This window comes from Chiloscyllium punctatum, chromosome 1 (genome assembly GCF_047496795.1).
Source record: "Chiloscyllium punctatum isolate Juve2018m chromosome 1, sChiPun1.3, whole genome shotgun sequence".
Lineage (NCBI taxonomy): Eukaryota > Metazoa > Chordata > Chondrichthyes > Orectolobiformes > Hemiscylliidae > Chiloscyllium > Chiloscyllium punctatum.
Window position 1 is genome coordinate 134770190 of NC_092739.1, and position 27231 is coordinate 134797420.

The 27231-nt window shown below is 42.9% G+C and overlaps 1 long non-coding RNA gene across 1 annotated transcript; it reads left to right on the plus strand.

Moving 5' to 3' along the window:
- The first annotated feature begins 10316 nt into the window (after nucleotides 1-10316).
- LOC140482686 (uncharacterized) lies at nucleotides 10317-26929 on the plus strand. The gene is made up of 3 exons (XR_011961776.1): nucleotides 10317-10535; nucleotides 26732-26807; nucleotides 26906-26929. It is a non-coding gene; the product is annotated as an uncharacterized lncRNA (long non-coding RNA).
- The last annotated feature ends 302 nt before the right edge of the window (nucleotides 26930-27231 follow it).

A 27231-nucleotide genomic window follows, 5' to 3' on the forward strand; every position in this document is an offset into this window, starting at 1 on the left:
ACTGTGGAGATTGGAGAGGTGCTAAACGAACATTTCTCATTGGTTTCCATTCAGGAAAAGGAGAATATTGTAGAGGAAAAGAATGTGGTAGGAGATATTAGACTAGGAAGGATCGAAGTTAGTTATGAACAGGTCTTATCAATTCTAGAAGGATTGAAAGTCGACTAGTCCCCTGGGCCAGATGGGATTTATCTGAGGATTCTCTGGGAATCTAGGGAGGAGATAGCAGAGCCTTTGGCTTTGAAATGTGAGTCATCATTGTCTACAGGTTTAGTACCAGAGGACTGGAGGATTGCAAATGTTGTGCCCTTGTTCAAGAAGGGCAGCAGAGATGACCCAGGTAATTACAGACCATTGAGCCTTACTTTTGTTGTAGGAAAGATTTTGGAAAAGATTATAAGAGATAAGATTTATAATCACCTAGCAAGCAGCAATTTGCTTTCAGATAGTCAACATGGTTTTGTCAAGGGCAGGTCGTGTCTCACAAACCTCATTGAGTTTGTTGAGAAGGTGACCATGCATGTGGATAAGGGTGAGGCAGTTGACGTGGTGTACATGGACTTCAGTAAAGCCTTTGATAAGGTTCCACATGGTAGGCTGTTGGAGAAGATGCAGAGGCATGGAATTGAGGGTGATTTAGTAGTTTGGATTAGAAACTGGCTTTCTGAAAGAAGGCAGCAACTGATGGTTGATGGAAAATATTCAGCCTGGAGTTGGGTTACTAGTGGTGTGCCACAAGGATCTGTTTTGGGACCACTGCTGTTTGTCATTTTTATAAATGACTTAGACGCAGGCATAGGTGGATGGATTAATAAATTTGCAGATGACACTAAAGTCGGTGGAGTAGTGGATGTTGTGGAAGAATGTTACAGATTGCAGGGGGACTTGGATAAACTGCAGAATTGGGCTGAGAGGTGGCAAATGGAGTTCAATGCTGATAAATGTAAGGTGATGCACTTTGGGAAGGATAATAGGAAGGCAGAATGGGAAGATTCTTGGTAGTGTGGATGTGCAGAGGGATCTTGGAGTCCATGTACATAGATCCCTGAAAGTTGCCACCCAGGTTGATAGTGCTGTTAAGAAGGCATATGGTGTGTTAGGTTTCATTCTTAGAGGGATTGAGTTCCAGAGCCGCAATACCATGCTGCAACTATACAAAATGCTAGTGCAGCCACACTTGGAATATTGTGTACAGTTCTGGTCCCCATATTTCGGGAAGGATGTGGAAGCATTGGAAAAGGTGCAGAGGAGATTTATCAGGATGTTGCCTGGTCTGGAATGAAGATCTTATGAAGAAAGGCTCAGAGAGTTGGGTCTGTTCTTATTGGACAGAAGAAGGGTAAGAGGGGATTTGATAGAGACATACAAGATGATCAGAGGATTAGATAGGGTAGACAGTGAAAGTCTTTTTCCTAGGATGAGGCCGTCAGTTTGTATGAGGGGGCTAAACAACAAATTGAGGGATGATAGATTTAAGACAGACATCAGAGACAGGTTCTTTATTTGGAGAGTGGTAAGACCATAAGACCATAAGACATAGGAGTGGAAGTAAGGCCATTCGGCCCATCGAGTCCACTCCGCCATTCAATCATGGCTGATGGGCATTTCAACTCCACTTACCCGCATTCTCCCCATAGCCCTTAATTCCTTGTGACATCAAGAATTTATCAATCTCTATCTTGAAGAATTTATCAATCTCTACCAGATACACTGCTGGTGGTACTGCCACTAGAAGAGTCTATAATCATTTAAAATTTCTGGACACACTTTCACTCACAGCTGACAATATCAGACAATGGATGCAGAAAGATCTGGTCTTGGCAAAACTAAAAAAGTTGTTGGTGATGGGGGAAACGAAAGGGTCGTCACAACCAGAATTGAAACCTTTTGGAACTGGAGAGATCACAAAGAGTACGGTATATTATTATGGGTAGCCAAGAATGATTGACCCAAGCAAAGGTTGCCACCAGATATTGCCTGAACTCAACCAGGGTCATCCAGGTGTCTCCAAAATAAAGATGTTTGTGAGAGGTTATGTCTGGTGGCCATAGACATGTTGGTGTGGAAGTTCCGAGAGTGCTAACAAAGACAAAATTATCGCCAGCTGCTCCCTCACATTTTTGGCCAGGGCTGGGTAAACTCTGGACATGGTTACATGCCAACTATTCAGATCCTTTCGTGGGCTCAATGGTCTTAGTCATAGAGTCATAGAGATGTACAGCACAGAAACAGACCCTTCAGTCAAACTCGTCCATGCCAACCAGATATCCCAACCTAATCTAGTCCCATTTGCCAGCCTTGGCCCATATCCCACTAAACCCTTCCTATTCATATACCCATCCAGATGACTTTTGAATGCTGTAATTGTACCAGCCTCCACCACTTCCTCTGGCAGCTCATTTCATACATGCACCACTGTCTTTGTGAAAACGTTGCCCCTTATGTCCCTTTTATATCTTTCCCTTCTCACGCTAAACCTATGCCCTCTTGTTCTGGACTTCCCCATCCATGCCCTTCATGATTTTGTAAACCTCTATAAGGTCACCCCTCAGCCTCCGACGCTCCAGGGAAAACAGCTCCAGTCTATTCGGCCTCTTCTTATAGCTCAAATCCTCCAACCCTGGCAATATCCTTGCAAATCTTTTCTGAACTCTTTCAAGTTTCACAACATCCATCCGATAGAAAGGAGACAGAATTACATGCAATATTCCAAAAGTGGCCTAACCAATATCATGTACAGCCACAACATGACCTCCCAACTCCTATTCTCAATGCTCTGACCAATAAAGGAAAGCATACCAAATCTTTCTTCACTGTTTTATCTATGTACAACTCTAAATTAAACTCCATCTGCCTCTCCTCAGCCCATTGGCCCATGTGATCAAGATCTCGTTGTAATCTGAGGTAACCTTCTTCGCTGTCCACTGCACCTCCAATTTGTTGTCATCTGCAAACTTACTAACTACACCTGTTATGTTTACATCCAAATCATTTATATAAATGACGAAAAGCACTCCACTGGTCACAGGCCTCCAGTCTGAAAAACAACCCTCCACCACCATCCTCTGTCTTCTACCTTTGAGCCAGTTCTGAATTCAAATGGCTAGTTCTCTCAGTATTCTATGAGATCTGACCTTGCTAATCAGTCTCCCATGGGGAACCTTGTTGAATGCCTTACTGAAGTTCATATAGGTCACGTACACTGCTCTTCCCTCATTAATCCTCTTTGTTACTTCTTCAAAAAACACGATGAGGTTCATGATACATGGTTTCCCAAGCACAAAGCCATGTTAACTATCCCGAATCAGTCCTTGCCTTTCCAAATACATGTACATCCTGTCCCTCAGGATTCTCTCCAACAAATTGCCCACCACTGAGGTCAGGCTCATCGGTCTATAGTTCCCTGGTTTGTCCTTACCACCTTTCTTTAATAGTGGCAACAAGTTACTCAACATCCAGTCTTCCGGCATCTCACCTGTGACTATCGATGATACAAATAGCTCAGCAAGAGGCCCAGCAATCACCTCCTTAGCTTCCCACAGAAATCTAGGGTACATTTTTCAAGATGTCACCATCTATTTACCGACATTCTATACCTTCCACGTCCTTCTCCTCTGCAAACACTGACGCAAAATGCTCGTTTAGTATCTCCCCCCATCTCCTGCGGCTCCACACAAAGGCTGCCTTGCTGATCTTTGAGGGATCCTATTCTCTCGCTTTGGCCCTTAATGTATTTATAAAATCCCTTTAGATTCTCCTTCATCCGATTTGCCAAAGCCATCTCATGTTCCCTTTTTTGCCCTCCTGATTTCCCTCTTAGGTTTCCTCTTAACCTCCCATCTATAGAACCAGGCTCGCTGTCAAGAAAAGGCCGCCAGCATTCTTAAAGATCCACCCCTCCCTGGCAATGTTTTTCTACAACCTCTACCATCGAGGAGAAGGTAAAGAAGCCTGAACACACGCTCCAGCCGGTTTCGCAACAGTTTCTACTCAACTCATAGAGTCATAGAGGTATACAGCACGGAAACAGACCCTTCGGTCAAACCCATCCATGGCAACCAGATATCCCAACCCAATCTAGTCACACCTGCCAGCTCCCGGCCCATATCCCTCGAAACCCTTCCTACTCATATCCTCATCCAAATGCCTCTTAAATGTTGCAATAGTACCAGCCTCCACCACTTACTCTGGCAGGTCATTCCATACACGTACCACCCTTTGTGTGAAGAAGTTGCCCCGTAGATCTCTTTTATACCTTTCTCCTCTCACCCTAAACCTATACCCTCCAGTTCTGGACTCCCTGATCCCAGGGAAAAGACTTTGCCTATTTAACCTATCCCCATGCCCCTCATAATTTTGTCAACCTCTATAAGGTCACCCTGCAGCCATCAACGCTCCAGGGAAAACAGCCCCAGCCTGCTCACCCTCACCCTATAGCTCAAATCCTCCAACCCTGGCAACATCCTTGTAAATCTTTTCTGAACCCTTTCAAGTTTCACAACATCTTTCTGATAGGAAGGAGACCAGAATTGCACGCAATATTCCAACAGTGGCCTAACCAATGTACTATACAGCCGCAACATGACCTCCCAACTCCTGTACTCAATACTCTGACCAATAAAGGAAAGCATACCAAATGCCTTCTTCACTATCCTATATACCTGCGACTCCACTTTCAAGGAGCTATGAACCTGCACTCCAAGGTCTCTTTGTTCAGCAACACTCCCTAGGACCTTACCATTAAGTGTATAAGTCCTGCTAAGATTTGCTTTCCCAAAATGCAGCACCTCGCATTTATCTAAATTAAACTCCATCTGCCACCTCTCAGCCCATTGGCCGACCTGGTCAAGATCCTGTTGTAATCTGAGGTAACCTTCTTCGCTGTCCACTACATCTCCAATTTTCGTGTCATCTGCAAACTTACTAACTGTATCTCTTCTGCTCGCATCCAAATCATTTATGTAAATGACAAAAAGTAGAGGACCCAGCACCAATCCTTGTGGCACTCCACTGGTCACAGGCCTCCAGTCTGAAAAACAACCCTCCACCACTACCCTCTTCTTTTACCTTTGAGCCAGTTCTGTATCCAAATGGCTAGTTCTCCCTGTATTCCATGAGATCTAACCTTGCTAAACAGTCTCCCATGGGGAACCCTTGTCGAATGCCTTACTCAAGTCCAAATAGATCACATCTACCACTCTGCCTTCATCAATCCTCTTTGTTACTTCTTCAAAAAACTCAATCAAGTTTGTGAGACATGATTTCCCATGCACAAAGCCATGTTGACTATCCCTATTCAGTCATTGCCTTTCCAAATACATGTACATCCTGTCCCTCAGGATTCCCTCCAACAACTTGCCCACCACTGACGTCAGGCTCACTAGTCTATAGTTCCCTGGCTTGTCCTTACCACCCTTCTTAAACAGTGGCACCATGTTTGCCAACCTCCAGTCTTCTGGCACCTCACCTGTGACTATCGATGAAACAAATATCTCATCAAGAGGCCCAGCAATCACTTCTCTAGCTTCCCACAGAGTTCTCGGGTACACCTGATCAGGTCCTGAGGATTTATCCACGTTAATGCATTTCCAGACATCCAGCACTTCCTCCTCTGTAATATGGACATTTTGTAAGATGTCACCAACTATTTCCCTACAGTCTATATCTTCCATATCCTTTTCCACAGTAAATACTTATGCAAAATACTCACTTAGTATCTCCCCCATTTTCTGCAGCTCCACACAAAGGCTGCCTTGCTGCCCTTTGTCAATTCTCCTGCTCCTTGGATGCTGCCTGACCTGCTGCGCTTTTCCAGCAACACATTTTCAGCCCTATTCTCTTCCTAGTTACCCTTTTGTCCTTATTGTATTTGTAAAAATCCTTTGGATTCTCCTTAATTCTATTTGCCAAACCTATCTCATGACCCTTTTTTGCCCTCCTGATTTCCCTCTTAAGTATACTCCTACTTTCTTTATACTCTTCTAAGGATTCACTCGATCTATCCTGTCTATACCTTACATATGCTTCCTTCTTTTTCTTAACTAAACCCTCAATTTCTTTTGTCATCCAGCATTCTCTATACCTACCAGCCTTCCCTTTCACCCTTACAGGAATATACTTTCTCTGGATTCTTGTTATCTCATTTCTGAAGGCTTCCCATTTTCCAGCTGTCCCTTTACCTGCGAGCATCTGCCTCCAATCAGCTTTCGAAAGTTCTTGTCTAATACCGTCGAAATTGGCCTTTTTTCCAATTTAAAACTTCAACTTTTAGGTCTGGTCTATTCTTTTCCATTACTATTTTAAATCTAATAGAATTATAGTCGTTGGCCCCAAACTGCTCCCCCACTGACACCTCAGTCACCTGCCCTGCCTTATTTCCAAAGTGTAGGTCAAAGTTTGCACCTTCTTTAGTAGGTACATCACACACTGACTCAGAAAATTGTCTTGTACACACTGAACAAATTCGTCTCCATCTAAACCCTTAACACTATGGCAGTCCCAGTCTATGTTTGGAAAGTTAAAATCGCCTACCATAACCACCCTATTATTCTTATAGATAACTGAAATCTCCTTACAAATTTGTTTCTCAATTTCCCTCTGACTATTAGGGGGTCTATAATACAATCCCAATAAGGTTATCATCCCTTTCTTATTTCTCAGTTCCACCCAAATAACTTCCCTGGATGTATTTCCAGGGATATCCTCCCCAAGTATAGCTGTAATGCTATCCCTTATCAACAATGCCACCGCTCACCCCTCCCTTGCATCCCTTCCTAATCTTCCTGTAGCATTTGCATCCTGGAACATTAAGCTGCCAGTCCTGCCCAACCCTGAGCCATGTTTCTGTAATTGCTATGATATCCCAGTCCCATGTTCCTAACCATGCCCTGAGTTCATCTGCCTTCCCTGTTCGGCCCCTTGCATTGAAATAAATGCAGTTTAATTTACTAGTCCTACCTTGTCCCTGCCTGCGATGACTATTTGACTCGCTTCTGTTCTCAACTGTACCAGTCTCAGATCAATCTCTTTCCTCACTATCTCCCTAGGTCCTACCCCCCTCACCTTACTAGTTTAAATCCTCCCAAGCAGCTCTAGCAAATCTCCCTGCCAGTAGCCCCCTTCCAATTTAGGTACAATCCATCCTTCTTGTACAGGTCACTGCTACCCCAAAAGAGATTCCAATGATCCAAAAATGTGAATCCTTCTCCCATACACCATCTCCTCAGCCATGCATTCATCTGCTCTATCGTCCTATTGCTGCCCTCACTAGCTCATAGCACTGGGAGTAATCCAGATATTACTACTCTCGAGGACCTCCTCTTTTAAATTTCTGCCTAACTCTCTGTAATCTCCCTTCAGAGTCTCAACCTTTTCCCTTCCTATGTCGTTGGTTCCAATGTGGACAATGACCTCTTGCTGGCCCCTCTCCTCCGTGAGAACATTCTGCACCCTCTCTGAGACATCCTTGATCATGGCACCAGGGAAGCAACACACCATTCTGCTTTTTCGCAGCTGGCCACAGAAACATCTGTCTGTATCTCGGACTACAGAATCCCCAAACACAATTGATCTCTTGGAACCTGACATACCCCTCATTGCATTAGAGCCAGTCTCCATACCAGAAACTTGGCTGTTCGTGCTATGTTCTCCTGAGAATCATCACCCCCTACATTTTCCAAAACAGCATGCCTGTTTGAAATGGGTATAGCCACAGAACACACCTGCACTATCTGCCTACTTCTCTTGCGTTTCCTGGCATTAACCCACCTATCTGACTGCATCTGAGACTTTCCCCCCTTCCTGTAATTGCCACCCATCACATACTGTTGCTGTTGAAAATTCCTCATTGCTTCTAACTGTCTCTCCAAACGATCCATTCAATCTGATAAGACTCGCACCCAACAGCATTCGCAGTAACCCTTAAATTCTCTTTAAACTCCCACATCTGACAAGAAGTACATATCACTCTGTTAAAGGCCATTTTTGCTCCTTCACAGTCTACAGACCCAGAAATTAACACCGTCTCATTCCTCTACAAACACTGCTCCAGGTTAAATGAATAATTATGGCTTACATTTTAAGTTTAATCAAGAGACATATCTCCAAAAACATATAAGAAAGAACCCACTCTACTCACTACTGCAGATTCTCTGTAGGCCACACTTAAAACAATGATTAACTTATCTGATTTTGTACTGTCGTTAGAATACTGAATGGACTCACAAATTCTTAACATTCACCTGTACCTGTGTTTTTGTTTTTGCTGCTGTTTACCTATTATTTACTCCCAATGTTATTTAACTCTGTGATCTGCCTGTATTGCTCACAAGACAAAGCTTTTCACTGTGCCTTCGTATGTGACAATACATTCAATTCAATTCAAAATCCTACTGCCTTTATACTCTCCTAAGGATTCACTCGATCTCTCCTGTCTATACTTGACGTATGCTTCCTTCTTTTTCTTATCCAAAAGCTCAATTTCTCTCGTCATCCAGCGTTCCCTATAGCTACCAGCCTTCCCTTTCACCCTGACAGGAATATCCTGTCTCTGGATTCTTATTATCTCATTTTTGAAGGCTTCCCATTTCCAGCCATCCCTTTACCTGCAAACACCTGCATCCAATCAGCTTTTGAAAATTCTTGCCTAATACCGTCAAATTTGCCTTCCTCCGAATTAGAACATCAATTTTTAGATCCGGTCTATTCTTTTCCATTACTATTTTAAATCTAATAGAATTATAGTCGCTGGCCCCAAACTGCTCCCCCACTGACACCTCAGTCACCTGCCCTACCTTATTTCCCAAGAGTAGGTCAAAGTTTGCACCTTCTTTAGTAGGTACATCACACACTGACTCAGAAAATTGTCTTATACACACTGAACAAATTCCTCTTCATCTAAACCCTTAACACTATGGCAGTCCCAGTCTATGTTTGGAAAGTTAAAATCGCCTACCATAACCATCTATTATTCTTACAGATAACTGAAACCTCCTTACAAATTTCTCAACTTTCTCAACTTTCTGGTGGGTCTATAATGCAATCCCAATTTCTCAGTTCCACCCAAAAAATCCTCCCTAAGTATAGCTGTAATGTTATCCCTTATCAAAAATGCCACTCCCCCTCCTCTCTTGCACCCCCCCCCCACCACCGTTTCTTCCTTCCTATAGCATTTGTATCCTGGAACATTAATCTGACAGTCCTGTCTATCCCTGAGCCATGTTTTTGTAAGTCATTGTGGAAGCCCACTCAAAGTGGCTGGATATGCACAGAGTTCATTCGTTAAATATGGGGATGACGATAGAAAAAGTGCGAGTATCTTTTGCCATACAGACTCATGGGTGTGTTGGTCACAGATAATGAACATTCGTTCGTCAACAGAGAATTTCAGTATTTCCTAAAGTTGTTGAGTATTCACTGTATAAGGACAGCTCTGTACAATACATCATCCAATGGTTTGGCAGAACGAGCAGCCCAAACTTTGAAAGCAGGCTTAAAGAAATGGCTTACAGCTTCACTAGATACCAAACTGTCCCAGTTCCTCCTGGATTATAGGACCACTCTTCATGCAACTACAAGGAAAGAACCAACAGAGTTACAAAGAGGGAGAAGATTCTGCACCACTTTAAATCTGATCCTGGAGGCAGTGGGGAGGATGGTGAAACTGCATCAGAAACAAGACTGCAGAGAAGCTGAATGGACTGAATGGGCAGTATGGCTCCTTTTTGTGTTACACTATTCTATGATTCAACTACTTTCTGTTAGAACTCAAGGTCTGAATGGACCCAGCCTCAGAGGCAGTTGTTTGTGTGTACAAAGATGCAGCTAGTAGTATAGACTCCCAAACAGCTTCCTGCTGCAGTTGTTCCTCGGTATGTTAGCTCCCCAAAGTAGGTTGAAGAGTTTAGTTCCTCTGCCAGCACACAACACTGACCTCTTGAAAAACATACAACATATTGTGTATGTATGCATATGTTTAAAATATGGAGCATGTTATGAACTGAAGAGCACGTATTGTGCAGTACACAGCCTGTTATATTTGAAATGTTCATTGTACAGCTGGTTCTGGAGATGTGGGTGACACTAACGTGGTCATGTTTATAGCCCACCTCATGGCTGAAGCTGGTCAGTGTCAAGCTGCTCCCGTAATCTACGGTTTGAAGTTAAAGTTAGATTGCAAGGGATTGCAACAGTAAGGGTGACTGAAATTTTCAATTCTAATGCTTTTATGAGTTTTAAAAAATGCATATAAGTTAAGATCTCTTCAAAATATTTACGTCAGCCACCACAAAGCCACTGGTTAGTGAGGAGCTGGTGGGTCTTACTTAAGTACTTTTTTCTCTTCGTTCTTTCCTCCAATATGAATATTGCTGACAAGGATAACATGTGTTGCCAACCCCAATTCCTCTTGAACTGAATGGTTTGCTTGACCATTTCAGGTAGCAGTTGGGAGTCTACCTTGTTGATGTGGACTAGGAGTCAGATTTGGCCTGACGAGGATGACCAATTTCCTTTCTTAAGACCTATCAGTGAACAAGGTGGGTTTTATTAACAATCGAAGATAATGAACTTGACCATCATTAGTAAGAACAGTTTTTATATGCCAGGTATATTAAGTGAATTCAAATCCCACCAACTGTCAAGATGAGACTTTGGCTTGTGTTTTCCCAGTACAAGGCTAAACCTTTGGATTTCTAATCCAATTCTATTACTACTGTGCCATAATTTCACCATAAGATTATAGAATAATAAATAAGAACACAGCAGGACAGCTGAGTCCCAAGGAGACTGTACTATGTTCCAAGTGAAAGGTCTGTCTCATACTGGTAACATCACCAGCTATAGCAGAGTGAGCTCCAGAGTTTGGAGCTTCAGTAGCAGCTCGTGAAACTGTGAAATATCTGTAAAATAACTCCACAGAGGCCGGTATCCTGTCACCAAGTCACCCTTTATTTACGTGTGGAAAGTCCTTGATGCTGAGCCAGCTCCCTCAAAGCCAGCTCCCTAACTGCGGTAGTGCTTATTTTTTCCCCAGCACCCATGGTGTGTATGTGCTTTTTTTTCACGAAAGGCAATGCTGTGTGATCAAAATCCACTGTATTTTTTTTATTTTTTTTGTGAGACACTCCTGTTCTTTTCTTTTATAACCCCCACATTACCGTCTAACTGTGGTAGTGCTTATTTTATTTCCCCAGCACCCATGGTGTGTATGTGCTCTTTTTTTTTGCAGTGCCCTTCACATCAAAACCACTCCTGTTTATTTTTTTTTTAATTTAACCCCCACACTACCGCCTAACTGCGGTAGTGCTGTGTATGTACTCCTTTTTTTTTTACAGTCCTACACTGATCCAATTCTCCACAAAATGGGGAAAACACCCGAGTGGCCAGTGACAAGCACTGCCCTTCAAACCAAAGGGCAATGCTGTGTGATCCCCTGTTTATATATTTTTTTTCTTTTTTTCTTTATATATTTTTTTCTTTTTTTTTAAATTTAACCCCCAAACTACCGCCTAACTGCGGTAGTGCTGTGTATGTGCTCTTTTTTTTTCTTTCCCCACACTACCGCCTAACTGCGGTAGTGCTTATTTTTTTCCCCAGCACCCATGGTGTGTGTGTGCAGGTGTGAGACACAGTGAAAGGACACAAAGTACACAAATCTTTATTCAATTTCCACCACCAGGAAGATATGAAAAACACCTGAGTGGCCAGTGACAAGCACTGCCCTTCAAACCAAAGGGCAATGCTGTGTGATCCCCTGTTTATATATTTTTTTTCTTTTTTTCTTTATATATTATTTTCTTTTTTTTAAATTTAACCCCCACACTACCGCCTAACTGCAGTAGTGCTGTGTATGTGCTCTTATCTGTCAGCCAGGGATCTCTGATTGGACCAGGTTAACAGGGAACTCATATTCTATGCGGTCAACCTGGCTGACCTCATTACAATGACTACAATCTGCAGGTAGAGTGTTTCATGAATAGCACATTTCTTGATGAAGTCATTCTGCAGCTTAATTATGTGGGGGGGGGGGGGGGGGGGGGGGGGTGGCGTGCGAGAGGCTGAAAGTGTCTGCCAGGAAAACAAAGAAAAGTAAGCAGGCATCAGTGCAAAAGTCCCTCTTCAACCAGCATCCAGATGTTGACCCTCAGCATTCCTCCCCATGGAGCAATGCTATCGCTAACACTGTTCCCTGGTGGTGTGTGTTGGTCAGCAGCTCTCAGGGATCTGGGGATAGCCCACCTGAGGGACACTTAATGTGTCTTGAAAGGAGGCAACATGGGACTCTCAATGTTTCTCAATGTGAGATACCCTCCGATCTTTCAATAGGACATGGGCTGGTGGAATTAACAAATGACAGATGAAGTTTGCTGCAGAAAATTTTGAAGTTCTTCATTTGTCAGGAAGAAGTTAACCAAAATAAAAGGTACAATTCTAAAGGGAACACAGTACAAGAGAAATGTGGGGTTATATAGAACATAGAAGATAGACAGAACAGCACAGGAACAGATCCTTTGACCCATCATGTCTGTCCTAACCATGATGCTATTCTAAACTAATCCCATCTACCTGCACATGGTTCATTTCCCTCTATTGCTTGCTTGTTCATTTATCTGCCTAAATGTCTGTTAAATGTTGCTTTTGTATCTGCTTCTATCACCTCCTTGAACAGCTCATTCCAGCACCTACTACCCTCTGTGTAAAGACTTTCCTTGCATATCTCCTTTCAACTTTTTCCTTCTTACCTTAAACTTATGCTCCCTAATATTTCTACCCTGAGAAAAAGACTCTGATTATCCACTCTCTCTATGCCCCTCATAATTTTATATACATCTAACAGGTTGCTCCTCAGCCTTCAATGCTGTCGCAAAAACAATTCAAGTTTATCCAACCTTTCCTTATAGCTAGTGCATTCCAATCTAGACAACATTGTAGTAAACCTCTTCTCTACCCTCTCCACAGCCTGTGCATCTTTCCGATAGTGAGGTCATCAGAACTACACACAGTACTCCTGACCAAAAACTTATATAGTTGCAGCATGACTTGCCAACTTTATATTTAATGCTCCAAGCGATGAAGGCAAGCATGCTGTATGTCTTCTTTGCCATCTTATTCACATTCAAGGACGCTATGGACTTGCTCCCCAAGATCCCACTGTATATCAATGCTCCTAAGTATACTGCCATTTACAGTGTACTTTCCTCTTGCATTTGATCTTCCAAAGTGCATCACCTCACACTTATCCAGATTAAACTCTGTCTGCTATTTCTCCACCTAACTTTCCATCTGATCTGTATCCTGCTGAATCCTTTGATATCCTTTTCCATATCCACACCTCATTGTGTCATCTGCAAACACACTAATCAAATCACATGTATTTTCATTCTGCAAATAACAGAGGTCCCAGCACAGATCCTTGCGGAACACAACTGGTCACAGATCTCTAGTCAGAAAAACACCTTCACAATTACCTTCTGTCCTCTATGGCCAAACCAATTTTGTATCCAACTTGCCAATTACCAGGGATTTTGGACCAGCCTACATGAAGGACCTTGTGAAATGCTTTAGTACGATCCATGTAGACGATGTCCACTGTTTTACCCTCATCAATCATCTTCATCACGTCCTCAAAAAACTCAATCAAGTTTGTGAGACAAGACCTCCCCTACATAAAGCCATAAGTCAATTTTCTCCAAATGCAATTAAATCCTGCCCCTAAGAATCTTTTCTAATATTTTCCCTACAACTGATATAAAGCTCACTGGCCTATAATTTCCTGAATCATCCCTGTTTCCCTTCTTGAATAAAGGAATGATATAAACTATTCTCAAGTCTACTGGGACCTCGCCTGTGACTGAAGAGGATACAAAGATCTCTGTCAAGGTCCCAGCAATCTCCTCTCTTGTCTGCTTCAGTATCCAGAGATAGATCCCATCTGGCCCTGGGGACTTACCTAACCTAATGTTTTTCAATACACCCATCACTTCCCCCTTCTCAATATCAATGTGCTGTACAGTATCAACAAACCCCTGTCTAGACTTACCACCATCCATGTCTTTCTCCTTGGTGAAAACTGATGCAAAATACTCATCAAGGACCTCACTCACTTCCTCTGGCTCCACAAATGAATTCCTTCCTTTGTCCTTGAGTGGACCTAACCTTTCCCTAGCTACCCTCTTACCTTTGGATTATTTTTAATCCTATTTGCCAAAGGCTTTTGCTGTCCTCTTCTAGCCCTCCTAATTTCTTTCTTAAATTATTTTCTGCTTCCTCTATAATGCTTAAGGGTCTTGTTTGATTTCTGTTTCCTAAACCTTACATATGCTTCCTTTTACTTTTTAAAATAAACTTACATCTCCTGTCATCCAAGGTTCCCAAACCTTGCCATTTTTAACTTTCATTCTCAGAGGGATATAATGGTCCTGAACTCTGGTCAACTGATTTTATATATATAAATATGTGTGTGTACAAATTACTGAAGGTGGAGGGCAGAAGAGAAATTAGTCAATGAGGCATATGTGATCCTGGACTTTCGAAATAGCAGTATAGAGCATAAATGCAAGAGTGTTATTATGAATCTGCACATAACAGCCTCAACTGGTGCCAATTCTAGGCACCATACTTGAGGCAAGATTTATAAAGATTTACGAGAATGGTTCCCGGGATAAAGAACTTGAGTTCCATGGATATATTGGAGAATCTGATTTTGTTCTCCTTGGAGACAGGAAGGTTGAGAAGAGATCAGATGAAGCTGTTTGAATCCTCTGGACAGACTAGGCAGGTCGGACTGTTCCCATTGGCAGAAAGACTGAGACTGAGAGCATTCTGATTCAGGGTAAATGATAAAGGAGACAATGGTGACATGAAATAGAATTCTCAATTCAGTCAATAATTAGGGTTTTCCTGATTCATGTGTGGTTGTTATCACAAATTTTGATAATGATTTGAAAAGAAAATAATTGCAGGTGCTTTGGGGAATATTCTGGGAAGGGAAATGAGAGGGGAAACTTCCAGACATTGTGCTGAAACAATGCTGTGATAAGATTTTAACCCAGGAACATTGAAGACATGGCAATTTATGTCCAGCTCTGGTTCATGTGTAAACCTAATAGGACTTTAGCATTCTCACAATATTGATTACTTACAGTGTGGAAACAGGCCCTTCGGCCCAACAAGTCCACACCGCCCCGCCGAAGCGTAACCCACCCTTACCCCTACATCTACATCTACCCCTTACCTAACACTACGGGCAATTTAGCATGGCCAATTCACCTGACCTGCACATCTTTGGAGTGTGGGAGGAAACCGGAGCACCCGGAGGAAACCCACGCAGACACGGGGAGAACCAGGTTGCTACTCTTGTTCTTCTTCTGGTTGATGAGGATTTCCAGAATATGCTGTATTTTGCTTTTATCATTTTTTTGACAGTGGCAATTCCCACTGATGGTGAAGACCTCAGCAATGGCAGTGCTGTTGTAGATTAAGGGGAATTAGTTTTGCTAGGTGTTGTTCAAAATTGTCAATAACTAACCTTTGTGCAATGTAAATGCTAGCTGACACTAAGCAACCCAAGCCCAGATATCGATACTTCTATAGGATGTTAAAGACTGATCATAGATCACAAGCAATGGGAGCAAGAGTTGGTCATTTGATGCATTGAGCCTACACTGTTATTTAATAAGATTGTGGCTGACCTGATTGTGACCCTGACACTACTGCCTTGATGTGGAAATGCTGGTGTTGGACTGGGGTAGACAAAGTTGAAAATCACACAAAACCAGGTTATAGTCCAACAGGTTTATTTGGAAGTACAAACTTTTGGAGTGCCGCTCCTTCATCAGGTAGCTAGTGGGGCAGGATTATAGGGCACAGAATTTATAGCAAAAGATCAAAGTGTTCTACAACCGATGTGATGGATTGAACAAACCTAGATTGCTGTGAAGTGTTTAATCACTTAGAACGGATTTGCAGATTTCAATTGATTAGAACTTCTTTTAAGTCACAGTCCCAAGATAATTTAAGGTTTTATAAAGAAAAGGTGACATCTCAGCCTCAGACAATGCATTAAAGGTATGAATTTAGAGTCTGTCTGTATCCCAGCCTTGAGTCAGACTGGTTCTATTTCCAAATTGGGATTTATAAAATCTCACATGGACTGACTGCTTACAGATGGTGTGCTTTCTGAACAAAATAGAATGTATTTGCAAATGCAAATCTGCAAATGCAAATTCACCCTACAGACTTCTATGTGTGAGTGCATGCATGTCTGTGTCTGTATGTGAGACAGAGAGAGAGAGGGAGAGAGAGACCATGTGTGTGTGTGTGTGAGAGAGGGAGGGAGTGTGTATGTGTGCATGTGCTTGATAGAGTTTGTGTGCGAGTGTGATTGAGTATATGCCTTTGAGAGTGTGTGTGTGTGTGTCTGAGACAGTGTGTATATGTGTGCTTGTGTCTGTGTGAGTGTGATGATGTGTAAGAGCACGTGTGTGTTTATCTGTCAGAGACAGAGAGTGTATATTGTAGTGGGGTCACCTGTAGTGTGACATGGACCCAAGATCCCGATTGAGGCCATCCTCATAGGTACTGAACTTGGCTATCAGCCTCTACTCAACGACTCTGCATTGTTGCATATCCTGAAGTCCGCCTTGGACGATGGTCACCCGAAGATCCAAGACCAAATATCCTTGACTGTCCTCCTTGGACTTTACATATTAATCAATAGAAATCTGCATCTCCTTTCTAAGTGATTAAAGACTTAACAGCAATCTAGGTTTGTTCAATACATTGCATCAGTTGTATGACACTTGATCTTTTACCATAAATTCTGTGTCCTATGATCCTGCCCCACTAACTACCTGATGAAAAAGCAGTGCTCTGAAAGCTTTTACCTCCAAATAAACCTGTTGGACTATAACCTGATGTTGTGTGATTTTTAACTGCTTTCTTGGCTGCTCTAGCTTCTCATAGATCTGCAATCTCTCTCAGTAAGTCATGAGAGGTTCAATGAGCTAGCCTCCATTGCTTTCTGTGAAAGAGAATTCCAAAAACTAACAACCATCTGAGAGAATAAATTCTTTCTCCCCTCAGTTCTAAATTTTCCCACGAGGGGAAACATTCTCTTCACATTGATCTTGTCAAGCCCCCTCCAAAGTTTCTGTTTGAATAAGGTCATTTCTCATTGTTCAAAATTGCAATGTTCGTAGGTCCAACCTGTTCAATCTTAGCTTATGAGACAACGTCTTCATAACTGGAATCAGCACTGTAAAACTTCTCTGAACTGCTTCCAACAGAGCTACTTCATTATTGGCAAAGTTATGAGTGGAGCACAGAAGTGTCAAACCATGAGCTTATGGCTGAAGTTAAAACATCAATGAAGCAGCCAAGCCAATGACAATTCCTATAGAAACCTTCACACTGATGCCCATGGGCTGTGATGGTAGGCCTCTGCTAATTGTTGAAAAGTGTGGTGCTGGGAAAACACAGCAGGTCAGGCAGCATCCAAGGAGCAGGAGAATCGACGTTTCGGGCATACGCTCTTTTTCAGGAATCCCAGGCTTATGCCCGAAACATCGATTCTCCTGCTCCTTGGATGCTGCCTGGCCTGCTGTGTTTTTCCAGCAACACACTTTTCAACTCTCGGCTCCAGCATCTGCAGTCCTCACTTTCTCTGCTAATTGTTCCAATCTTCTGTAGTAGCAGCAATAACAACATGCATTTAAAGCTATTAACGTAACAAAATGTTCCAAAAGGTTTCACAATAGCATTAGCTAATAAAATCTGACACCAAGCCATTAGAGATCATATTAGTACTGGTAACAAGACGTTTTAGGAAGGATCTTAAAGAAGGAAAGAGACACAAAGGTGGGGATGCAATTGCAAGTGCCATGAACCATAAAAGGATTTTCCCTTTAATCTTCACTGACCTCGGTTTTTTTCTAGGAAAAATGGAGCCACATTGAGCCAAAAGCTTCTGTGTTGTTAAGGCAGCTATCTCATCTTCACTCTGGTGTTTAGCTCTTTCTTCTATGGATCAAATCTGTGAGGAGGTTCTTGAAATGGGCTGTAGTGGTTGAAGACCTTCTCAAGAGCAACTAGGGATGTGAAATACATGTTGGCCCAGCCAGAAACATCCATATCCCATAAATGAATGTAAAACAATCTGACACAGAACATTATGGAGGATGGGGGGGTGGGGGGGTGGGCAGAAATTGCGGCAGTAAGACCTACTCCTTTTTTGAGGTATTTTCACTGTAAGTTTCACCTGCACATCCACCAATATCATTTATTGTATCCGTTGCTCCCGATGTGGTCTCCTCTACATTGGGGAGACTGGGCGCCTCCTAGCAGAGCGCTTTAGGGAACATCTCCGAGACACCCGCACCAATCAACTAGACCACCCCGTGGCCCAACATTTCAACTCCCCCTCCCACTCTGCCGAGGACATGGAGGTCCTGGGCCTCCTTTACCGCCACTCCCTCACCACCAGACGCCTGGAGGAAGAACGCCTCACGCCTCATCTTCCGCCTCGGAACACTTCAACCCCAGGGCATCAATGTGGACTTCAACAGTTTCCTCATTTCCCCTTCCCCCACCTCATCCTAGTTTCAAACTTCCAGCTCAGTAACTGTCTCCTTGACTTGTCCGGACTTGTCCTACCTGCCTATCTTCTTTTCCACCTATCCACTCCACCCTCTCCTCCTTGACCTATCACCTTCATCTCCTCCCCCACTCACCCATTGTACTCTATGCTACTCTCTCCCCACCCCCACCCTCCTCTAGCTTATCTCTCCACGCTTCAGGCTCACTGCCTTTATTCCTGATGAAGGGCTTTTGCCCGAAATGTCGATTTCGCTGCTCGTTGGATGCTGCCTGAACTGCTGTGCTCTTCCAGCACCACTAATCCAGTATTTGGTTTTCAGCATCTGCAGTCATTGTTTTTACCTTACCTAAAAAAAATACTTGTACAATGAAAGGGGAGTGGCCTGTTCTCCCAGCTCAGCTTTTCTCTGGTTTGGTTTGGTATTGGCAGTCTGACTGTTCACTGAGATCAGTCAGGCAGTTTGAGGCTGCTGATCCAAGAAACAGCTACATAGAAGAGGGTGTTCCATGCTGACCCTCTCCTTCTGACATCTCTCCTGTAAGACCCTGTGTTTGATTTTACCTTTTGTGCCAAGGGGCATTGACAGGGATTGTTGCAAGCATTGGGAACAACATTAGTAAAATGGGATAATTTGTTGGGCTTTTAGATAGGTTAAGTTATTCTATATTCTGTTCTCTTTTGTTTGTGTTCATTCACTAATCTTGTAAATAAATTCTGTTTTGTTTAAAACTAAGTGGTTTGACCAGCTGCATCTCTCCTGGAATATTTCTGTTACACTTGCTTAAAATGACTAGCAAAGTTAGGGTCTGGGCTACCTCCCTGAAATGATTTGAGGGTTCTGGCCTGGTCCATAACAAGGGATATGGGCCAATTGCTGGCAAATGGGACTAGATTTATTTAGGATATCTGCTTGGCATACGAGTTGGACTAAAGGGTCTGTTTCCATGCTGCATATCTCTATGATTCTACAATTGTATTTCTGGCAGAGTCAAAACTATGATATAAACTGGGATTTTCACCCTCTGATAGGGTGCACCTTTTCATGGTTGCTAATTTGAGGTCAATATTGCAGTTGTACCAAAACAGTGGCTAACTTTCATGCACAAGTCATCAACACTACCGCTTGGATGTTGATAGGGTCCAATTCACTTTTCTGTGTGCAATATTCACAATGCTTCTCAAGGTGAGTGAATTAAATTGATATTGCAGAGACATTGGGATGTTGACATGGATCACTGAACCCTCCTCGAAGAGTGAAGGGAAAGGGCAGCAGGTCCAGGGAACCTGGTTGTCAAGGGATATCAAGAGTCTGACAAAGATAAAGAAGGAAGCGTATGTCAGATATAGCACATTAAAAACAAGGGAGGCCCTTCAAAAGTACAAAGGGTGTGGGAGTTTTTTTTAATTCATTAATTGGATGTGGGCATCACTGGCTAGGTCAGCATTTAATACCCATTCCTAATTGCCCAGATTGGAGTTAAGAGTCAACTACCATTGAAGTCACAAGTAAGCCAGACCAGGTAAGGATGGCAGTTCCCCTCTCTAAAGATCATTAGTGAACCAGATAGCTTTTCCTGCCAATTGATTCATGATCATCATCAGACTCTTAATTCCAGATTTTTAAAATTAAATTCAAATACTACCATGTGCTGTGGTGAGATTTGAAGCCAGATCCTCAGAACGTTACTTAAGTCCCCCCAGTAAACAATCCAGTGATAATACCACTAGGCCATCACCTCCCTAACAAAGATGCTTAAAATAGAAATTAGGATGGCAAAGACGGGTCACAAAATGTCTGACAGGTGGGATCAAGGAAAACCTGAAGGCTTTCTATAAGTAGGTTACGAGTAAGAGAATTACCAGAGAAAAAGTGGGATCTACTAGAGACAAAGGGGATTATGTGGAACTGGTGGATGTGGTAAGGTCTTAAATGAATACTTCTATCATATTTACATTGTAGCCAGGGATTTCAATTGGGATGGTGTGGGTCTAGAATATGGTAAGATTAGTAATAACTACATTACTTCCAACACTGAGTTCCGCATCCAACCCTCACCCCCTTGAATGGCCTCCCGTGGTGCCATAGTCAATCTGCCTAGCCACATTACAAGCTTGCTCTCATCCATACAAGCTGTCAGAACCTTAAGCCTATTGATGAATTGTAAGAGCTGAGGGCCCTCATTCCTTATTCTTACCCACACTTTCTCAAGTGTAGCTTGGAATTGGCAATGAATACTGGCCTGACCAATGATACCTCACATCCCATGAAAGAATAAAAAAAACTCCACCTCCTCGCCCTCTAACTCAAAGATTGCACAGTCTGCTTTATGCTGTGTACAAATGTTTCAGTAATGACTGATATATTCTCTGAACACGTCATATGATTGTCATGTCCCTCAGTGTTGTAGAAGGTCATGCATTAGTTGCAAGTTGAAAAGATCCAGTAAACTGCCCTTCTATGAGGAGCATGCTGTCTGTAATGGGTAGGGAGGCAGTCATGGCTATACTGAGTGACAACACTGGAAGAGACATTCTTAACACTCTTTGACTTTATATTCACTTATCCTTTCATTTTTACCACATTTGACACACAAAGAGCTGATAATGAGAACCAGAACTGGGTGAAAGGAGTTCAATAATGGGATCATTACTGGGTAAAAATGGGTTTGATAATGAGGATCATTAGTTCAATAGTTTTAGGGCCTAAACACCTTCTTGCTTGTCCTTTACTCACCTTGTGCCTCAAGCTTTGTTGTCAAAAGAGCAGCTTCAAGTACAGCCAACTTATTCTCACCTACTTATATCCCTATTAGAAGCATTTCTCCCTCCCTGGCTTACCATTATTTATCCCTCTCTTTGCTTGTCTTGCTCTCCCTCCATGCTCCAACTCCACCTATCCTTTCACACTTTTATCATCACCCCCAAACCCTCCCACTACCCCTTGTCTTCAAAACATAAATCACCTTTTCTAAGCCACTACTAATTCTGATGAAGGATCACTGAACCATTAATTCTGCTTTCTCTCCACAGATGCTGTCAGACCAGCTGGGTTTTCCCAGCAATTTTCATGCCTGCCTCAATCCTCTCATTTGTTGCAGTTCATGAAAATGTGGACACCACTCAAAAACTTCAAAAACAGGGAGCCATATCCTTCTAAATATTAGGGTGACACAGTGGCTCAGTGGTTGGCACTGTTGCCTCACAGCACCAGGGACCTGGGTTCGACTTCCACCTCAGGCAACTGTCTGTGTGGAGTTTGCACATTCACCCCATGTCTACGTGGGTTTGCTCCGGTTTTCTCCCACAATCCAAAAGATGTGTAGGTCAGGTGAATTGGCCATGCTAAATTGCCCATAGCGTTAGATACATTAGTCAGGGGTAAATATAGAGTAGGGGAATGGGTCTGGGCGGGTTACTATTTGGAGGGTCAGTGTGGACTTGTTGGGCTGAAGGGCCTGTTTCTTACTGCAGGACGGGTTGGACTGAAGGGTCTGTTTCCATGCTGTACATCTCTATGACTCTATAAGTCTGACTTGCATTAGCCTCAACTCAGATACTGACACAATGTCCTTCCTTAGGAAGTATGATAGGAGAGGGGTCCTTATATGGTGAAGCACCATATGCACAACTGCAAGGGAAAAGGAGCTTTAAGGGTTAGTCAATGCTTGTGATTTCTGATAGCAAAAGAACATTGTTATAGACACCCTCCCCTCATTCTTCATGCAGTGGTAAACAGTAAATTGAGCCAAGTTGCTGATGCCATTACTCACAGCCTGGAATTTAACATAAAGGTTAAGGATCATAGTGATCTTGCCATATGAAGAGTCAGGCACCAGGAGAGCCCAATTCTACACAACAACTCCGTATCTACCACAGAGCACAATGTGTGTTCAATATCCTTCCAAAAGACAAGCTTGTGCATTTGAAAAGTGCTGTTGAAGAAGCCATGGTAAGAAGCAGCACTGCACACTGTGGTAAAAAGAGTGCAGCCAGTTTCCAGCCTCTGAGCTGATCTTGCAGCCACAGTATTTATATTGTTGGTCGAGTTCAGTTTCTAGTCAATGGTAACTACTAAAATATTGATAGTGGGAGATTCAGTAATGGTAGTGCCGTTGAATATTGAGGAAGCCATCTCAATTTTCTCTTGAAGTGATGGTCATTGCCTGGCACTTAGATGGCGTAAAAGTTACTTGCCACTTTTCACCTCGAGGCTGGATGTTGTCCAGGTTTTGCTGCATATGGACACAGACTGCTTTAGTATCTGATCTTATGTTACTGGGAAGGTGATGGATAAAGTAGCTGAAGATGGTTAGGCCTTGATCACCAGACGCCTGGAGGAAGAAAGCCTTTTTTTCTACCTTGGGACCCTTCAACCCCAGGGCATCAATGTGGACTTCACCAGTTTCCTCAGTTCCCCTCCCCCCACCTTACCCCAGTTCCAACCTTCCAGCACAGCACCATCCCTTGACCTGTCCCACCTGTCAATCTTCCTTCCCACCTATCCGTTCCACCTTCCACCTTCCACCTTCAACCCCTCTTCCATCCACCTATTGCACTCTCAGCTACCTTCCCTCCAGCTCCACCTCCCCCCTCCCATTTATCTCTCCACCCCTGAGGCTCCCAGCCTCATTCCTGATGAAGGGCTCCTGCCCAAAATGTCGATTCTCCTGCTCCTCAGATGCTGCATGACCTGCTGTGCTTTTCCATCACTATACACTTTCAACTTGGACAATAAAGCATAATGCAATCATTTTAGACCATAAGAGATAAGAACAGAAGTAGGCTATTCAGTCCATTGGATCTGCTCTGCCTTTCAATGAGATCATGGTTAATCCAATAGTATGCAACTTCACTATCCTAACTTTTCCCCATTAGCCTTGATTCATTTACAGATGACAGCCTTGTATATAGTTAACTCGGCTCTCTGTGGTAAAACAATCTGCTGTTTCACCATCTCCTAAGAAAGAAAAATCCTCCTCATCTTTGTCTGAGATAGGCAGCCCCTTTTTCTGAGATTAAATTCTGGTCCTAGACTGTCTCACAAAGGGAAACAAACTTTCTGCTCTACCCTGTCAAATCCACTAAGCATCCTATATATTTCAACAAGTTCACCTCTCATTCTTCTAGACTCCAATGCATATAGGCCTGACCTACTGAACCTCTCCTCATAAGACTATAATAAGACCTTAAGAAATAGGGCCAAGGTTAGGCCATTCAACCCCTCAATCCTCCTCTGCCATTCAATAGGATCATGGCTGATCTGACATTCTTCATGTCCATTTTCCTTCCCCTTCTTCATAACCCTTGATTCATCTACTGATCAAGAATCTATCTATCGCAGCTTTTAATAAACCCAAAAACTCTTCCCCGACAGCTTTCTGTGGCATTGAGTTCCACAGACTCTCAGCCCGCTGAGAGAAGAAATTCCTTCTCAGCTCAGTTTTAACTAAGGTACCCCTTTACACTGAGACTGTGCCATCTGGTCCTAAACTCCTCCGTGTGAGGAAACCTCCATATCAGCATTGACCCTGTCAAGCCCCTTGAGAATCCTATATGTTTCAATGAGATCACCTCTCATTCTTCTAAACTCCAGTGAATACCAACCCAATTTGTTTACCCTTTGCTCATAAGGCAATGCCTCTACTTCAGGGATCGTCTTAGTGAACCATTTCTGAACTGTCTCCAATGAAATGATGCCTTTCCTTAAATAAGGGGACTAAAACTGCTCACAGTGCTGCAGGTTAGGTCTCACTAGCACTTTGTACACTTGCAGTAAGACTTCCCTACTCTTGTACTCCTCTTGAAATACTCCTCTGTAACATCCCATTAGCCTTCCTGATTATCTGCTATGCCTGTGTGATAGCTTTCTGAGCTCAAGGACCCCTAAATCCCCATGTGTTGCAGCTTTTCTCTATTTCTGCCACTAATTTAATTTTGGATCTAACTTGCCAAATTATCCTGGGTTCTATAGAATCTCAGCTTCTGAATCAGTCAGTGATGCAATCCTTGTCAAAAGCCTTACTGAAACTGTGTAGGTTACAATGACTGCACTACCTTTACCTTGGCACTTATCTTTCCACATATTTTTGTGTTATCTGCAAACTTGGTGATTGTTCATTTACTTCCTTCTTTCAAGTCATTAATATATTTTGTAAATAATTGTGACACCAATAATTGTTCCATTTATTGTGCTATTCCACTCGCTAGACGTTGCCATCCTGAAAATGCCTTCTTTATCCCAATTCTCTGTCTTCTATCAGTTCACCAATCTTGTGTCCATATTATTATATTACCTCCAATCCATGGACTCTTATTTTACTACATAGCCTCACCTGCAATAACATTTTGAACATCTTTTGAAAATTCAAATGTATTATGTCTTCTGGCCCACCTTTATCTATTCAGCTTGTTACCTCCTCAAAGAATTCTGATTAAAAAAGAAAGCAAGGCATGTGAACATTTCGAGTGAAGGGTTGCTGTGAGCAGAGAGTAGACAAGTAGGTTTTTTACTTTGAGAAGCCTGTGGTGAGGTGATTGAACTTCTCTACTTTACAGTCTTAAACAGGGAGCTCCTGGTAATTATTTCTCTGCCTACTGGAAACAGAGGCATTGGTTGGTAGGTTTCATGCAATCTGCACCACGTATCCCACATTATCCCATATCCCTGCAGGAGAAGTCTATCCCTATCTTCCCCACTCCCTGGTCACTACCAGTGGAAGTAGTAAGTGCATTGTAGTAATGTAGTCATTTGTTTCTTCACTTGTTTCCTTTCCTAGCTGCAATCGGAGTGCATCTTGCCCCTTCACATAGGAAAGAAAGTAAGCCATTCTGTCTCTCAAGCCTGTTCCACCAACTTACTCAGTTGCTTGTTTGCCCCTCACCTCAAAAAGGCAACAGCCTACAGTGGTCCTGGTTGCAGACTGCTGTTAACTAGGCCATTGTTCTATCATTGTCGAAGAGTGTGGTGCTGGAAAAGCACAGCAGGTCAGGCAGCATCCGAGGAACAGGAGAGTGAATGTCTCGAGCATAAGCTGTTCATCAGGAATGAGGTCTGTGGCTCAAGGGAGCGGAGAGATAAATGGGAGGAGGAGTGGGGCTGGGGGAAGGGAGCTAGAAATGTGATAGGTAGATGAAGATGGGGCTGAAGATGATAAATTGGAGAGGAGGGTGGAGCAGATAGTTGGGAAGGAAGATGGACAGGTTGGACAGTTCAAGATGATGGTGCCGAGTTGGAAGATTGGATCTGGGATAAGCTAGGGCGAGGGCAAATGAGGAAACTGATGAAATCCACATTGATCCCATGTGGTTGGAGGGTCCCAAGGTGGAAGATGAGGTGTTCTTCCTCCAGGTTTTGGATGGTTAGGATTGGGCGATGGAGCAGGCCCAGGTCTTACATGTCCTTGGCAGAGTGGGAGGGGAGTTAAAGTGAGGCAATGGGGTTGTTTTTCGGTCACAGGGCGGTGGGGTTATTGCATCATTCACAAGTTTGCACCTAATGATCTATTTTATTATTATACATGGAATTTAATTTAGATTGGATAAAGTATGGCACTGGAAAAAGTACAGCAAGTCAGGCAGCATCTGAAAGCAAGAGAGTTGAAATTTCGGGCCTAATCCTTCATCGGGGGAAGGGGGGCTGAGAAATGAATAGAGGGAGTGAGGGTGGGGCTGGGGGAAAGATGGGTGGGATGGCAATAGGTAGGTGATAGGTGGTGAATGTGATAGGACTGTGGGAAGCGTAGAGTGGAGAGAATGGAAGGAAGATGGATGAGTAGGTCAAGTCAAGAGGGTGGGACGAAACCAGAGGGTTAGATCTGGGATTGGGTGGGGGCCGGGAAGATTTGGAAACTGGTGAATTCAAGGTTGAGTTTGTACGGTTGTAGGTTCCTGTGGCAGAAGATGAGGTATTCGTCCTCCAGTTTGCAGGTGGCCTTGTGTAGGTGGTGGAGGAGGCCCAAAATGGACATGTCATGTGGGGAGTGGGAGTTGAGCTGAAATGGATGGCCATAAAGATGGGGTTAGTTGGTGCGTATGGAGCAGAAATGAATGATTATGTAATTGTCCGTGTCTGTGTATTACTCCATTTAAAATATGGGCATCTCATTAATGTCTTTCCAATCAACCTATGCATTGCAGGTGTCGATTTTCCAATGATTGCCAGAACCTCATGGATCTTCCTGGATTCTCTCAACACTCTGTGAGGAATTTACCTGTGAGGAATTAAATCATTTTGAGGTCTCTTGGTTTGTCTCTTGACTCCATCCCATTTATAATAAAGTCAAATCTTACTTATGGTTCTCACTGTTTCAGGATCTTCACTTGAACAAAGGAGACATTCAGACAATGAGTCAAATCTTTGAGACAGGATGAGAGAAAACTGGAAGAAAAATTTTAATAAATTTTTAATAAAAATCTTAATAAAAATATACTGCTTACTAAACAATGAGGTTTGGAGTGACTGCTATTTTTTGACCATCGTCTGCCCAGTGAAGAACTGAATAGCTGCATTGAAAACAATGGGATTGTTTTTGTTCATGTTGACCTTTGCCATGTAATTGCATGGAGTTTATAGTTAGTCTGTCAGATTTCAGAAGTTCAATAGAAAGCACAGTAATTACTGCATTAGACTTGCAGTC